This window comes from Hydra viridissima, unplaced genomic scaffold, assembly GCF_058129835.1.
Source record: "Hydra viridissima isolate aposymbiotic clone 2 unplaced genomic scaffold, HvirCarnegie_v1 scaffold_13, whole genome shotgun sequence".
NCBI classification, from domain to species: Eukaryota; Metazoa; Cnidaria; class Hydrozoa; order Anthoathecata; family Hydridae; genus Hydra; species Hydra viridissima.
In genome coordinates, this window is record NW_028324312.1 from 9,875,186 (window position 1) to 9,893,248 (window position 18,063).

The following is an 18,063-nucleotide window of genomic DNA, read 5'->3' on the forward strand; positions in this document are numbered from 1 at the left end:
TCCATGTCACATGGCAAAAACTGTGCAAACCTAGCAAGCCGAGAATATTTGGCCACAATATATCAAAAACTAGCTTGCTTCATTTGAATCACCTTGATATTTTCATTTGGGTGTACATTTAGGCTTTTACATTGGTAGTCGTGGAAATCCTAATATGAATATGAGCTGAAATGCCTGAGTAATAAATTATGGCTCAAAAGTTGGCTCAGAATTTAAACTGCGATTGCAGCTGATGGTGGCTTCAATAATCTAATAATATCAAATACTTCTATCATTCGCTTTATTCTTGAAAATACCCATTTGGTGGGCGGATTTGAAAAAAAAAGCCGTAAAAAAGTAAAGTTTTCTTTTTTAGTGACGCAATCAGTATGGTAAAGCAAATAAGGAAACTTTGCAATTTTTGTACCGCAAAACCGTCTTCAAAACTCTGTCTCTCAGGTCATGAACGGTATTTTCAGCTAAAAGCTGTTCGCGAAACTATTCTCTTTTTAAAATGCCGTAAACAATTCGGTTTGAGCATGGAAGTATTAGAGACGGAAGTGCAACGAGATAAAACATCAGAGGTTCCAAATGCCGTCACAAAACTATGCGTGAAATTCAAAAATTTGACTCTTAAACGACTTTTGAAAAAAAATGGCCAAGTATTTACGCCAAAGCACATATTGGATTCTTAAGATATTGATAATTTAATCACACTCTTAATGCTTATTTTAATAAAAAATTGCTTGGAAGATAGCTGGAATGTTGCTAAAAAGTTAGTTCTATAAATTAGGTAATGAGGCTGATTTTTCCATGTAAAAAGATGGTTTTGCTGTTAGCTGTTACAATAAAATTACATACCGTCACATACCTAAAAAGCTTACATTTAAGTGTTACCATTTTATAAAGAAATCTTTATTTATTCTTTCAATGTTGAAAATACCTTTTAACATAAATACTAGCTTCATTCACTCCCATTTATTTCCATTCATCAAGCTCAAAGTTTTTCTCAAAACCCAACTTTTATGAACTTTGACGGCACCATTTTATTTTATTTGTCTCGATAAATACGCATTCATTATTGTGTAATATTGCATGATAAATAATAACTTTTTTACTATTAATAATTAATAATATAATATTAAAAATATAATATAATATTAATAATAATAATTAATAATATTAATAATATACTTTATGTTATTAATAGCTATACACGTTGTAAACACACATAAATTTAAGAAATATTAAATATATTATATATAATATATATATATATAATTACAATTAAAAACAATAAAGAAAAAAACTTTTATTATGGAACTTTAAGTTTCATGCCTAACGGCAATCATCAGCCATATGATTGCCGTTAGGCATGAAACTTAAAGTTCCATAATAAAAGTTTTTTTCTTTATTGTTTTTAATTATAATTAGAAATCGCTCTGTTTTGAAATTTATATATAATCAAAATAAATTTCCTAAACATCGAGCACTTTTCAACGAACAAGAGCTTTGTATTATTTTGATACAACACTACATCAAACGATATATATATATATATATATATATATATATATATATATATATATATATATATATATTATATATATATATATATATATATATATATATACATATATATATATATATATTAGGGTGTGACAGTTGCCCCTAAAATATTAAATTTTTATTGTAGAGGGCTGTTTATAATTTTAGTATTGCATATTGGTCTAACTAGTATTTATGTGAAATTTCAAGAAGATTGTGCAACTTTTGTGGTAGCTCCGACCTTGCAAAGTTTTTGTTTTTTATCATTTTTATTCAATATATTGGGCAGGATCCGACTGGCAGTAAGGGGCCTGGAGGCAAGACATAGATAAGCTCCTTATGGTAGCAAAAAATTAAGCACAAAATAAATTAAACCCTTAATCACTTAAGGGTTTAATTTTGGTTATTTGGAGATAAGGGTAGAGGATATTTCTGATAATGTTATTCAGTAAAATATGACAGTTTAATTCTAGAAATAACTACAATATTTATTGCATTTTTTTTACAAAATTGAAGCATATAAACATTTATTATTATTATTTATGTCTTTTTGTGTGTTTTACTTGTTCATTTTTTTTATAGTTAGGCCCAGGACCTTCGTGTCTGGCAGGGGCCAGGGGGAATATACCCCAGACTCCCAACCCCTCGACCCTATTTTGACCCTGATGTTTATTACCATTTGTTAATGACTTTGAACTGTAACTTGAACTCCTTTCAGAAAAATATATATATTGATATTTTTTCAGATAAATATTATTAGATGTTATAACATATTACTGTTACTGCGTTTTGTAGTATACAATAATGGATAAAAAAGTACACAAAAAATATATAAAATTGTTACTTGGCACCAATCCTGGAGATGATGGCAAGAAAATTAAAAGTTCTAAACTGCCAATACAGAGACAAGTATTGTTATGCCTTTTATCAAACCTGAAGGATTTGCACTGGGATCAAGCTTTATCTGCAACTATAGGAAATGTGCTCTTACACTATCGGAAAGCCAATATCCCAACTCTAGAAGGCAGAAACAATATTGGTAGAGTAATCAAAGATTACTATGAAAAGGAATTCATTAGTTTGATGAAATTGAAAGATTATAGAAGACGAGAGGATGAACCTAGAATATTAAAATTCAAATCAGAATTGAATTTGACAATGAAATTTTATAAGAACACAGTTCTAAAAGACATGGCTGCAAAGAAAAAGGGGTTAACTAAAGTTGAACAAGACGCCATCGATATTGATATTGAATTTATGAAAAGCATGTTGAATGATAGAGTAGCTACATATTCTGGGTTGGATAAAGTAGTCACAGAAAAGACAAAAAAGCGAATAGAAAGACAAAAACATTATCTGGAGCGAGAAGAACTAAACCCGTGTAAACGTACTTTTGAAATGATAAATCTTGAACCAGGCACTAGCTCTTGTGAGGATGAGAATATTGAAGAAGTTACCACCATAGCACAAAGTAGGAAACACAGAAGATTAGTTAAATGTGGCATAGATATCTTTGTTCCTCATGATATATTGAAAAACCCTGATCTTGTTTCATGCAGTATCCGTAACAGCATCTCATCAACCCAACTTTTTTGCATTCCCTTGTAGCGGCATGTGGTGGTGACCTTTAAAAGCTATGTCTAAATGCAAGGACAGCCCATTGGTATAGAACCGCCATTGTACCTGAAATAAGTTTGAAGATCAAAGAAAATTGGATGCCATCGCCTATAATGCTTGTGCATTGGGATGGAAAACTTATGAACACTCTTGATTCCAAAGGAACAGATGACCGATTGCCAATTCTTGTGTCTGGGGCTGATGGGAAAAAGCTCCTTGGCGTTCCTTCACTTCCAAAATCAACTAAAGAAACTGGTAAAGTTCTTGGAGACATCATATCAAAAGCAACTAAAAAACTTCTTAGAGAATGGAATTGTGAAGAAAATGTTATTGGTATGGTTTTTGATACAACTTCATCAAATACAGGCAAACTTAATTAATTAAATTTAGAATATATGAATAAAGATCTTACATCTACACTGTAGATGTATGCATTTTCAGGAAAGAGAACTGCTGCATGTGTATCTTTACAGAAGGAATTAGATCGTGCCCTATTCTGGTTTCCTTGTCGAAGGCATGTGGGTGAATTACTTTTGAGTCATTGCTGGGAAGGTTTGAAAGTTGAGACATCAGCTAGTCCAAATATTTTGATCTTTCAAAGGTGAGTCTAATTGAATATACCATTAGTGTTACCTTCAATCAATGAAGAGACACATATAATAGTAAAAAGCTAACTTTTAAAAATTGGGATGAGTGAACTTACTCTTTAAATTTTTAACTTACAAGCTAACATTTATTTACTATCTTTTTCATTATTATTATTATTATTATTATTATTATTATTATTATTATTATTATTATTATTATTATTATTATTATTATTATTATTATTATTATTATTATCATTATTATTATTATTATTATTATTATTATTATTATTATTATTATTATTATTATTATTATTATTATTATTATCATTATTATTATTATTATTATTATTATTATTATTATTATTATTGTTATTATTATTATTATTATTATTATTATTATTATTATTATTATTATTATTATTATTATTATTGTTATTATTATTATTATTGTTAGTGTTTTTTTACTATTGTTATTGTTTCTGTTATTATTATTATTACATAATTGTTATTAATAATATAATTACTTTTTATATAGAATAAATGGAATCACACAAAAAAAAGTTGTCTAAAATGTGTAGAACTTGTGGTCAAATAATCAAAAAATGTGTTGGATATGTTGAACCAAAATCAGTTCATTTTTACAAAGAAGAACTTTTAAAACTATATAATATTTTAGTGGATAATGACCAAATTGATATTCATCCAAAATATTTGTGTCACAGTTGTCATATGAGATGCTTTCATATAAAAAATAAATGCAACAGCCACTGTGATACTAAAGATCCTTTCAAATTTTCTCCACATACAGATAATTGCATTTTATGTTTTAGTGACAAAAAATCAGTGAAAAAAGAATTGGAAAATGACAAAAAGTTATTAAAAACAAGTTTGATTGATATTGCATATAGTTTTGGTTTTCAATATTATTGTGACGAATCTTCTTCCCTTCAAATATTTTCTCATCTTTCAGTAAATGCTGATAATTCAGTCCTTAAACAAATATATGTAGCTTATAATAAAAAATGGGATCTAAAAATAAATGGAAAATGTGTTTCAAAATCTGATTGCAGTCTTCTAAACAATCTTCCCAAGCTTTTGCTAGTAGAAAGTTCTAATCTAACCTTTAGTCTTATAACTCAATCCAATGTCTGCAACGCAAACTGTGAATATAAAGAGTTAGTAAAAAACTACATATCTTCTTTCGGTTCTGAAAAAAACTTTAAAATAGAGACTCCCTATATGGAATCAGTTGCTGATTGTACAGTTTTTAGACACAAGTTGTGTCCTATTCTAATTCAATTAGCTATATCAAAATGTGAGTTTTGTTTGGAATTAAGAAAGTACTTAAATTTAAAACAATTTCATCTAAAAGAAAAGAAGAACAAAAATGCATTGGATAGTGGAAATATTTCTACGTTTTCAAATAAGAAAAATGACCGATATATGTCCAAAGAAGAACTGTTACTCAAAATAAAGATCTTGGAAAATGATAAAAAACAAATAACAACCAAATCTTTGCACCTCCAGTGTCAAATTAATCAGCTGATTAAAAAAGAAGGACTAATTGTTGATGACGGGACACACAAAGTTATGGAAGAATGCTTGATAGAGAAAAATAACAATCCTTTCAATCAAAATTCCCCCCAATATTTATTATGGGAACAACAAAAGATTCAGGTCTCACGTAAAGATAAGAGGTCTATGAAATGGCACCCAGTTCTTATTAGATGGTGTTTGAGCATATATCTAAAAAGTCCTGAGACATACAAACATTTAAGTCAGTCAGAGTTTATGTACCTTCCATGTAAAAATACTCTTTTAAAATACATAAATTTTACAGATCCAGGATGCGGCTTAAATGCAGATGTTATCTCTCGATTAATTTTGAATGCTGATATTAAAAATTTAAAAGAACATGAAAAAAATGTGTCTTTAGTATTTGATGAGATAAAAATCAAGAGTGGTCTTGTATTCAGTACAACAACCGGTAAAATAGATGGCCTGAATGAAATGGGTTCATTGAATGATGCTCTTGATGAGTTTAAAAATAAAATCGAAGGGAATAAAAGTGTTAATTGTACAACTTTGGCAAAATATGTTATTGTGTTCATGGTAAGAGGAATATTTTCATCTCTCTGCTATCCATTTGGACATTTTGCGTCTAGTGGATTTAATAGTGATCAAATTTTTAATTGCGCTTGGGAAGCAACACGTATTCTTGAATGTATTGGGTTTAAAGTTCGCTCTATGGTAGCAGATGGTGCTTCCCCAAATCGTAAGTTCTTTCAAATTCATCTTGCTGAGAATTACGAAAACGTTAAGGATACTACTGTGGATTGGACATGGAATATTTGGTGTTCAAGTATAGTTTTATTTACTACTTTTCAATATACAAATGTTGCTTTTAGTTTGAAAAAAATATTTTAATAAATAAAAAACTGAAATATTTTTAAATATCACAACAAATTTGAATAATATCGTTTAGCTAGCAAACTTTACTTTTTTTGTGATGTTCCTCATTTAATAAAAACTACTAGAAATAATTTGGAAAACTCTCATTGGAATCAGCATTCTAGAAATCTAATGGTAAGTTTAATTTGTAGTAGGCATCAGAAGCAGGGGGGATGCCAAGGGCCTTGCTCCTTGGCGTCCATCCCTCAAGATCATTATAAGGTAGATGATCAGGTAAAGATGCTCAAGATCATTATGGTAATTTTGATAATTGATATAGTGGCTCGAAAATATGATTTATAAATATAAAATGTATATGTAAAAAATTGTTTCAGATTGAAGATCAGTTTATAACATGGCCTCAAATTATGAATGTCTATGAATGGGATTTGGGCATGTTTCATGATGCTGTTGGTCTACGATTGGGACACAAACTCAGAGATGAGCATATTCATTTAACTCCACAATCTAGAATGCGTGTTGATTTAGCTGCCCAGGTTAGACTGCATATAGCAGATAAGTTTTAAAATTAGTACAATATTTTTTAATAGTTAAATTATATATTTATACTTAAGGTGTTGAGTCAAACTGTTGTTCACATGTTGGAGGAGCAGGGTAAAGCTGAAACAAGATGTCTACAAAAGTTTATAAATTTAATTGATACCTTCTTTGATTGCCTTAATGTTTCAAGGCAGTTTAATAAAACTTGAAAACCGGCTTTAGATGTATACAAAACTCATTTGGATAAAAGATTTGAGGTACAATGTTTCTATATTAAAGATTTTTTATTTAAATTGTTTACTGTTCTATTCGTACTGCTTTATTGTTCCGGTTTCATTATTTTGTGACTATTTTTTGACAGTAATAAAAATAGTTTATATTAATGGTATGTTAATAATAATTATTAATTATTCAGGGTTGTCACTAAAACCAGAAATACCCAGGAAAACCTAAAAAACTCAGGAATTTTTATATTTTTTTATAAAATTCAGCAAAACTCAGGGGAAATATGTTTTTTTTAAAATTTGAACAATATTTTTTTTTTAAGAAAAGCTTTTTAATGCATATGATAAGAAATTTGCAAGGTGTAGCTGTTGTTGTAAAATGTTTAGTTTGTCAAATAAATAAATTGTGTTTAAATAAGGAAAATGACTATATTGTGGGTAAACAGGAAATAATTTGGAAAAGTCACGGAAAAGTCAGGGAATTTAAAAAGCTTAACTCAAGAGAAAAGGTTCTTTGCTCGGAAAATTAGGGGAAAGTTTTTTTAAATTAGAGTGGCAACCCTGTTATTATTACTGTTATTGTTAATGTTATTAACAAATAATTAATGTGAATATATTGTTTCTTAAATAGTGGTTGAATGAAACGTTTATTAAATTTTTGAATGAATGGGAACAAGCCAGTCAAAACGTTAAAAATTTATCGATAAAAGAAAAAGCCAAACTTTGCTTAAGTAAACAAACCCTAGAAGGGTTCAGAACTACAGGTAAACATTGATTAATATGAGCAAATATAAACTTTTACTTCTATTATTTGATTAAAAAAATCAATTTCATTAAATTTTTTGAATAGTGCACTCATTTACTGAACTTGGTTCAGCTCTTTTACAAGAAGGTGTAGAGTACTTACTTTCAGAAAAGTTCAGTCAAGATCCTATAGAGGAATATTTTTACAAGCAGCGAAGAAGAGGGGGAGGAAACGAAAATCCTTGTTTAGAAGAATTTAATCGTAACTTTCTAGGTTTAAATATTCCCAGTAACAATCTTATTCGAGCCTTAAATGGAAATTATAGAGGAAGATTTCAGGAAGATCTAAAGATTGATGTTACTGTCACAATACATCTGCCGAAGAAAAAGCCGAGAAAATATTGATTTTATTAATTTTAAAATTTGTATATATATTCAATAAATTGAAATTCTTCCTTTTTTAGAAATTGAGTTTTAAATATCATTTGATTCTTGTTTTATCGCTCTGTCTACCTGTGTGTTTGTGTCTATGTGTGTGTGTGTGTGTGTGTGTGATATATATATATATATATATATATATATATATATATATATATATATATATATATATATATTAAACTAACTTTTTTTTTTTTTTAACTAACCTTTTTGAGTTAGTTTGAAACCCCCTCAAATTTAGGAGGATTCAAACTTTAATAGTAAAAATATTTTACCAACCTCGTTGCCCTCACATTTGGGCTTGAGGTGGTAATTTTGGGAGAGCTTTTTTCCTATACTCCCCTTTAAAAAAAACGTCATAAAATCGAGATCCCCTCCTTTTTTTTTCAAAAAAAATCTAATTAAATATTCTATGACAATCGGCTTTTTTCTTAATGATGAGCCATCCATAAAGGTCGTACGCAGGTATGGGGAGGGGGTAACCCAAACACGTACAAATGCGTATAAGAGGGGAAGGGTTGTTAAAGACAGCGAGTACGTACGCGGTTTGACTATTTCTCTTTCTCTCCTAAACTTGATTTTTTTTTCTTATAAAAACATTGAATTTCGCGAGTGTAAAGATCAATATGTTATTTTTATTTGACTTCGGTCATAGCTGTTTTTTATATTTCTTTATAAATTTTTTGCAAATTTTTTTTTTTATAAATGTTTTGAAATATTAATGTTTTGGTGAAGGATGGTCTTGATTTTGTAAAAAATAATGCGTAAGTACGCAAAAGGAGAGGGAGTCGTTAAAAGCATTCAGGTGTGTACAAGGGAGGAGGGGGTTCTAAATAAGTGGTTTTACTGCGTACGTACTTTATGGATGGCCCCTAAGCTCATAAGACTTTATAAGCGAATTTATAAGAATATTTTTATCCATATTATGACATGAACATTAAACGTGCAAATGAAAGTTATAGCAGACAACAATGATGTTTGACACTATTACTACACTTTGGAAGAAAAGTTCTCTAACAATAGCTTCATAAAAACACAAGTTTACATAGTTTGTAATGTTCTTAAAATTAAAAATCCTATAAAATAACGTCATATACTAATAAAACCTCGCCTTCTTTTATACCAAACACCTTCTCCCCACGCAACCTTTATGGATTGCCCAGTAAAGTCTTTTTCATGAACTTTTCAAAAAATTTGATTCTTCGTAATAAATGGCAAGGCGATCTTTTAATAAAAACAGAAAAACGGGAGGTGTATTGATTTTGTTAAAACGTTAATATACAAGGATAGGGGGTCCGAAATCAGTGGCTTTTACTGTGTGCATATTTTATGGATAATGTATTCTTGTGTAATGTAAAATTGATGGGTACTTAATATCAGGGGCGCCGAGAGCCGTCACGACACCTGAGACAGCAACCCTGAATGGCGCCCCTATTTATCCAAATTTTTCTATATTATCAGTCAAGGATTTTTTTTAAGATGCCTTATTTTCCTTTGGCACCCTTTGTACATCTGTCATCCGGGTCAAACTGTTCTTTTTGCCCCCTCCCCCCCCCCCCTTCTCGGAGGCCCTGCTTAAAAGCATCGAAAAAATGAGGCTAATCAAGATAATAATAAATCAATTTTGATCTTTACTTCATTGCTAATAACTCTAAACAAACTATAATTCATGAAAAATATTTAAAATGTTCACTGGTTCAGAAGCGAATCCAGGATTTTTTGGTGTTTGAGTTAAAATCAGCATAACATTTTGAAAAAAAATCTAACAAGAAATACGTATAAATATACAAAAGTTTTTAGTTTAGAACGTTCCTGGAAGTTACCTAACTCAAATACTAAAAAATCTTGAATTCGCTTTTTGACTGTTGCAAGATTTAAATAATTTTAATTATTTTCTTTTTACAAAAAGAGTTTTTCTTAGTCCCGGTTCACCTCGACTTGAAATGTCACCTTTATTTAAATGCTTTACCACATTAATCCAAGCTGTTAAAAAGGAACGAGCACGCATTGATATCCACTTTTTTAAGATTGTTAACTTTAATAGTTGAGATAAATCTAAATTCTCAAGATTTCGAGTCAGTGATGACCAAGAAACATCTAACTGAGCATTTTTTTGGAAATTTGACATTAAAACATCTCTAAGATCCTGCCCTTTATAATTCACTAGTAAGTTTCTATTTAGTATAGATCTTGCGATGTTTTCAACATGGCATATAAATAGATAAAACTCATCAGTCACATGCATTAATGCTCCTCGATCTGATCGGTCAATCCACGATCTTGTGCTATTCAATAAAGCGTCATTAGAAATGTTGTTTGACAACTGCCAAGAATTTATAACAGAACAGATAATTAAAGATGATGGTAATTTGTTTCTTTTGTATTTTTTCAGCAAAAAAAAAACAATATATCCAGAAACATATATTACTACCTTTTCCTCTCTTAAAGATAATTTTAATTCTAACATTTTCTCATCAGTTACAAAGAGTTTGTTTCTCCATAATAAACATTTTTCGCACATTTTGTTTAACACAAATACTCTTAACATGTCAATATGGATCTCACTAACTTCAATATTTATTAACTTTAAAATATTATTCCATTTAGTTTTCAAATTAGCTGACAATCTCATTTTATTAACCATTTAACATATGTTATTACGAGAACAAGGAGTATTACTTGATGCATTTAAAATTGCAAACATATCAACAGATAGAGGTCTATTAAAATGTTCAATTAATTTTTCTATTTCATTTTTGTGAAATAGCAGTTTAGAAGCAACCATGACAGAAATATTGCCAGCAGTAACAAAACCTTTTTCTGAAATGTTGAAAATTTAATCTTTAAAAGCTTCATTTATCGATTCCCAAAAGTATACTGGGAATTTCTCTAAAAGCTTTATTTGCACATCATCATTGAGAATATCTAATTTTCAAAATTTTTCAAAAAGGAATTAGGGGAAAACGGGGTGAGATGGGACATGGGGTGAGATGGGACTTGGCAATATCTCAGTGAAAAATTTAATAAAGCAAAAGTTTTTTATATATGTTATAAGTTTGCAATAGCTTCTTCATATTATTGTGTTTATTAAGTTTCAGAAGTATTTTTTTTTCGAATTATTTGCAAATATGTAAAAATCTAACAATTTTCCTGGATTTTGAAGACATCATTAATATTAAATATTTATGTGTTGTTTGCATATATTTTTATGTTTATGGTTTTTAATTATTCACTATTGTTTTATTTAACTACTGAAGAAATATGATTAGCATATGGCTACGAGAACTATATAAAATAAAGGTTTTCTCACACTTACTAGTGATGGGGTGACTTGGGACAGGAGATATGGGGTGAAATGGGACACTGTTCAATTTTATCATTTCTTTAATTTACTGTACTTTAACTTTTATAATCAATATTTTTGTAAAAAAGCAAGTGAACAGAAAATTATGTTTATGTTTATGATAAGATTTCAATGCTTACTTTATAGTAAAGTGTTTTTTATCATAGAAAATAATAATTATTATATTGGATTTCTTTGTTACTTTGTCCTAAAGACATCTTTCACAGTAAGTATTGTTTTAATGCCAATCATTTTTGTATTTTAAATTCAGTTTAAATAAAGTTCTTCACTACAAGCCTTATTAAAATTAATCACATTATACGTTTTATAGGGTTGTGATACTATTTTATTTTCATTAAAATAAATTTAAAATTTATAGCCTAATCTGGATTTTGATTAATGCAATTAAAAAGAGCATAATTTTTTTTAATAATGGAGTGAGTAATATGAGTAATAATTTTTCAGATGCCAAGAAAGTACAAACGAGTGACAAGTCGGTTAAAGCCTGATGCTCATACAATAAAAGCTGCTATGATGACTGTCGAATCTGGCTGTTTATCACTACGAGCAGCTGCACAAGAGTATACAATTTCAAAATCAAATTTACAGCGGAAAATAAAGGTTAATAAAGAAACTTCTTACAGTAACTTATACTTTGATGAACAACATAAATATATTTTTAATAAGACACAAGAAGATGAACTTTCAATATATCTTCGTCAAGCATCTAATATGCATTATGGACTTGATGTTAGAGAAACAAAGCAACTTGCATATCAATATGTAATTAAAAATGACATTAAAATACCAGAAAACTGGAAAAAGAGTGAAACAGCTGGAACTGAATGGTTTTATTTATTCTTAAATCGTACAAAATTATCTATTCGTATGCCTGAAGCTACCAGCCTCAGTCGAACAACTAGTTTCAATCGCGCAAATGTAGATACTTTCTTCAAAAACCTTGACAGTGTGCAGAAGCGCTATAACTTTTCTGCTGATTGCATTTACAATATTGATGAAACAGGTCTGACAACTGTTCATAAGCCAGTGAAAGTGATTGCTGGTAAAGGAGTAAAGCAAGTAGGACAGGTAACTTCTGCTGAAAGAGGAACCCTAGTTACAATGGTGGGTTGCATTAATGCCCTTGGAAATTTTATTCCACCGTTTTTGATATTTCCTCATGTCCACTTTCGTAGCCAAATGCTTAAAGGTGCACCAACAGGTACAAAAGGTGTTGCTAATCCTAGTGGGTGGATAAATACAGAAATTTTTTTAAAATGGTTTGATCATTTTGTGGAGTATGGACATCCCAGAAAGGATCATCCATTACTTTTAATAATGGACAACCACAAAACTCATATATCAATTGAACTGATGGATAAAGCTAAGGAAAGCAATGTTGTGCTCTTGACATTGCCACCCCATTGCAGCCACAAACTCCAACCACTTGACAGATCAGTATTTGGGCCATTAAAGAAATTTTACAATTCAGCATGTGATTCATGGTTAAAGGCACATCCAAATACTCCAATGACGATATATGACATTTCTGAAAATTTAGGAATAGCTTATATGAGAGCCTTTACTTCCCAAAACATTCAAAATGGTTTTAAAGCAGCTGGCATTTTCCCGTACGATCCATATGTTTTCAGTGATGTCGACTTTTTATGTTCTTATGTATCTGATCGACCAATTCCAGCAAATGACAATTCCGAAAAACAAACAATCCCCACATCACTGTGTATTGTATCTGAAACTATTAATGAAAAGAAACAGCAAATCAGCACTTCTGCCTACCATTGGACAGCAGAAGATATAAGGCCATTTCCAAAAGCGGGTGAAAGGGTGGCAAAGAGAAAAAGTGCAAAAAAAAATGTTCTAGGTCTCTGGTATTGACTGACACACCAACAAGAAATGAACTAGTTGAAAGTTTATCAGAATGAAAAAGAAAAAAAGAAGATAAAGATAAGAAAAAGAAAAAAAGTTACCCCCTCAGACATCAACGTAATTTTGACTCAATTTAAACATCAAGCAACCTGTTGAACAAAGTTACAAATGCATTTAGAATGGTATTTTATTTTTGTTAAACATAAATAAATTTTGTGTATTGTTATGTTTTATAAGGAGTAGAATAAACAATAAAATAATGCTTAAAGTTATTTGTTTCTATTTTTGTCCCATTTCACCCCAACCATTGTCCCATTTCACCCCAACATAGGGTGACATGGGACAAACAGTGTCACTTTAAAAAACCAAGCAACTTGAACTTAATTTGATGGTTAAATAATGGGTTTTTTAACGTAAAAACCATGCTATTAACGTATTGCTTTTGTCAGCTAAAAGTTCATTAACTTATTATTTTCAAAATGGCGAATATTAGGGTTTTTAGTGGGATTTTTTAAAAATTTGACTTCGAATTAGAGTACATTCCGTTGATTTTAAGGTCTATGTTTTAATATTTTTCTGAATCAGCATAAAATTCTCTATCAGAATCAATCATAAAATTAGGGGGGGGGGGGGAGAAAGTTGAGTAGCGCCTATATAAGTATATATATATAAACATTTATATATATATATGTTTATATATATATATATATGTATATGTTTATATATATATACATGGTAATACTTCAGTTAAGCGGCGTAATATAAATACATCCTTTCGCTGTTTTGTTGTTGTTACAAATGCGTCTGAATAAATCACTCTCGCCCGTAGATAAAAAAATGAATAGTTATGAGTTTTTTTATAAAAGGTTTAGTAATGAATTTAAATATTTTATATGAATGTAAATATTTTTGGAGTTTTTTTGAAATAAACTTTTATTTGAAAAAGCACAAAAACATAACAAGAAATAAAAACACCACAATATTCTGCAAGTAAGTTTATTTTGTGTATTGCTGTCTTACCGTAAGAGAATGACAAAAAAAACTGCATTTATATAGGATATTGACGATATAAACAAGAAATAAAAGCTGAAAACAGTGAATCGTTTTTATATCTTTGGCGCATGACCAAATCAAAACAATTTATTCTTAAGACTTTTGTTTTAGTTTATTAAAAGTAATCAAAAACTAAATACTTTTTTTGGAAAATGAAATTAAAACAAAAATAATGAATAATTTTTTATCTTTGATTCTTAAGAAATTTGTAAAGCTTGTAAAGTTTAAATAGAAAAGTTATAATTATTTGCAGTTTTAAAGTTTATTTAATTAAAGTCATTTATGCTATCTAATGATGTAAAGTTTTCTTTCTTTTGTTTTAATTAAGACAAAAACAATCTCCTCCGTAAGTGCTGAAAAAGCGAAAGGATGTATTTATTTTACGCCGCTTAACTGAAGGATTACCTATATACATATATATACATATATATATATATATATATATATATATATATATATATATATATATATATATATATATATATATATATATATATATATATATATATATATATATATATATATATATATAATAATAATAATAATAATAATAATTAGAGATTAAAGTGCCATTATTTACAACAATCACAATAGTGATGAAGTAATTCAGAAGCACTAAAACAAGTTAGCTATGAGTTTGAAAAAGCGTTTATAAAAAGTTCATATTTTAGTCTTTTTTTAAATGTTTCTAAAGAGGTTGAGTTTCGCGTGTTCATAGATAAACCATTCCAAATTCGAGGTGCAGTCATACAAAAAGAATTTGAGCCCAGAGAAGTTTTTTGCTGACGACGTGTAAGTTGACAACTGTCTAATGACCTAGTATTATGTTTTGAAGTTCGGATTTCTAGGAGTTCAAATAGATATGCTGGAGATTTAGATAATAAAATTTTATATGTGATAACTGATATCTTGTAGATTATTCTTTGATTTATTGGCAACCAGTGAAGAGATTTCAGCAATATTTCTGAATTTAAATGAATAGCAGAATTGAATATATATATATATATATATATATATATATATATATATATATATATATATATATATATATATATATATATATATATATATATATATATATATATATATATATATATATATATATATATAACAATTATTAATTTAATATTCCTTAACATTAAAACATAAGCAAACTCAAACATTAGCTATGTAAATATGATGGTTTTATAAAGAATTTCGATGGCTCCGTGCAAAATCGGACTATCTGCAATCTCCGCCAAAAACAAAATTGGCATATCTGCAATCTCCGCGTAAAACAAAATTGGACTATCTGCATTTTCCGCCAGCTTTATTTTTGAACTATCTGCATTCTCCGGGCGTTCAAAGTTTTTATTGCATGAAATTATGCGCCTTGTCAAAATGTAATTTCACTACAAATGGCAGATCTGATGATAAAAGTTGTTAATAAGAAGACAGTAATTGCATTATTTTCCATCTATTCCTGAGATATAAATCTGTTTAAGTTTTAACACAAAGTTTCACTTGCCACATTTGATTTTGTTTAGAAGTAATTATTTTAAATAGTTATATGACATATGGTATGTTAATGCAAATGAAAAATTTACAATATTTCTAGAACATCATTTTAGCAGCTAAAATAAGAACAGTCTGCATCTACTTTAATCTCAAGTCTGAACTTAGTAAACGTATACACATCATGAATTGATCAAAGTGTAGCTGATCGCAAAACCAATTTTATGTATTCAAATTTAATTTGAAATTAAAATGCTGCTGGATTAAGAAAACGTTTTACAGTTTTACGAGGGTTATTCGAAACATTTATTGGTGTTTTTCAATGTCTATTTTCAACAGAAAAAAAAAGTAGTGTTACTGTGTTATCTATATTATATAGGTATACTATATAGCATATAGCAGTCAGTCATGTTTTGGTTAAATGTGAAAATAACAAGTTGGTTTGTTTAGCTTCAAAAATTAATTAATTCAAGTGTATTATTGCTATCGTCAAATAAAATATGTTAGATCTTAAAAATATGTTAGGACTACAAAGTTATAGATGTTTTTAGATAAGTTGTGTTTGTATGTTAAATTATAATTTCTAAAGTTAAAAGTTACCTAAATGTGACTGTAATTTAAATTCAAGTAATTAATATTGTCTATTACAAATGTGATGATTTATTATATTGGGTATACTGTAAAAGTAATAAAAGCCTGATATTCAGATAAATGTGCAAGTTAAGGATATGTTTATTTAAAACAGCAATTTTTTGTTATTTTGTAATTATTCTTTTATAGAAAAAATACAGCTATTTTTGATTGTATCATAGTTATTACTATCATAGTAAAAAAATTACAACCCTTTTTTATATATCATTACATCCCAAAGTCTTGGACATGTAAAAATTATGAAATATAATTGAACCAAAATTGTTTGATCATCACTGCAGTTGAGGTGACATCTGATTAAACCATGGTTCAGTTTGATTTTGATCCTAATTATTGATAAACCAAGTTTAAGAAAAGTTGGAAACCATAATGTTTAATACTCATGCATGAGTTTTTAACTAGTTTGTGTTCAGTTAAGTAGCATCTCCAAAAAAGAATGGTTTTAAGTAGACAACAAAGAAAACTCCACATAGTTTGATTGCTTAATGAACAAAAATAGATTAATAACAATAATTTTGTTAGTTACGATCTAGGTTACTATATATATATATATATATTTATATATATATATATTTATAAATGCGTGTGTGTATATATACGTGTATATATAAATATATGTATGTATATATATATATACATATATATATACATACATATATTTATATATACACGTATAGTATATATATATAAATACATATATTTATATATACACGAAATTATTGTGATATGTGTATATATATATACATACATATATTTATATATACACGAAATTATTGTGATATGTGTATATATATATATATATATATATATATATATATATATATATATATATATACATATATCACAATAGTTTCGTTAGTTAGGATAAGTTACTAAATATATATACATACATATATATATATATATATATATATATATATATATATATATATATATATGTATATATATATATATATATATATATATATATATATATATATATATATATATATATATATATATACAGGGTGTCTGACAATATTTTAAGTTGGATTTCCCTTGCTTTTCCCTGATATTTACCTATTTCTCGTTTAGAAAAATGCTCTTCAACTGCAAAAATATAAATAATAATACAACCCACGCTAAATATATCAAGAGAAGTTCATAAAACTATCTGCTAAATAAACTTTTAGATTACGTGAACTATATATAACTTATTTAAGTTATAAGTTTGATAAAGACTCATCTTACCTGATTTTTCTAAAATTTAACCTAATTTCTCTGATAATCCCCTGATTTTTTTGAAGATATTTGAATTCCCTGGCATTTCCCTGATTTGGCAGACATCCTGTATATATTTATATGCAGATCTTGCGTATAAAGACCACTTAGCAACATTGCAACATAAAATAACAAGAATTTAATTTGATCTAAAGTTATTAGTCACAAGAACAAGGCTAAATAAAATTGACAAAGTATGTATGATGAATTTAGCAATTAGTATGTAACATAACAATGTTTTGTTACATATGCTATATTATTATTAACAATAACATAAGTTATT

At 28.2% G+C, this 18,063-nt stretch overlaps 3 pseudogenes across 1 annotated transcript; 2 read left to right on the top strand and 1 right to left on the bottom strand.

The window, feature by feature from the left end:
- Positions 1–4,406: 4,406 nt before the first annotated feature.
- On the top strand, positions 4,407–8,059 carry LOC149880403 (uncharacterized; annotated as a pseudogene). Its single transcript, XR_016446306.1, has 6 exons — positions 4,407–6,096; positions 6,220–6,320; positions 6,521–6,682; positions 6,761–6,943; positions 7,542–7,674; positions 7,761–8,059. The product of XR_016446306.1 is annotated as an uncharacterized LOC149880403 (transcript).
- A 1,906-nt stretch (positions 8,060–9,965) lies between these two features.
- LOC149880404 (uncharacterized) lies at positions 9,966–11,472 on the bottom strand (annotated as a pseudogene).
- Positions 11,473–11,969: 497 nt separating this feature from the next.
- On the top strand, positions 11,970–13,590 carry LOC149880405 (uncharacterized; annotated as a pseudogene).
- The last annotated feature ends 4,473 nt before the right edge of the window (positions 13,591–18,063 follow it).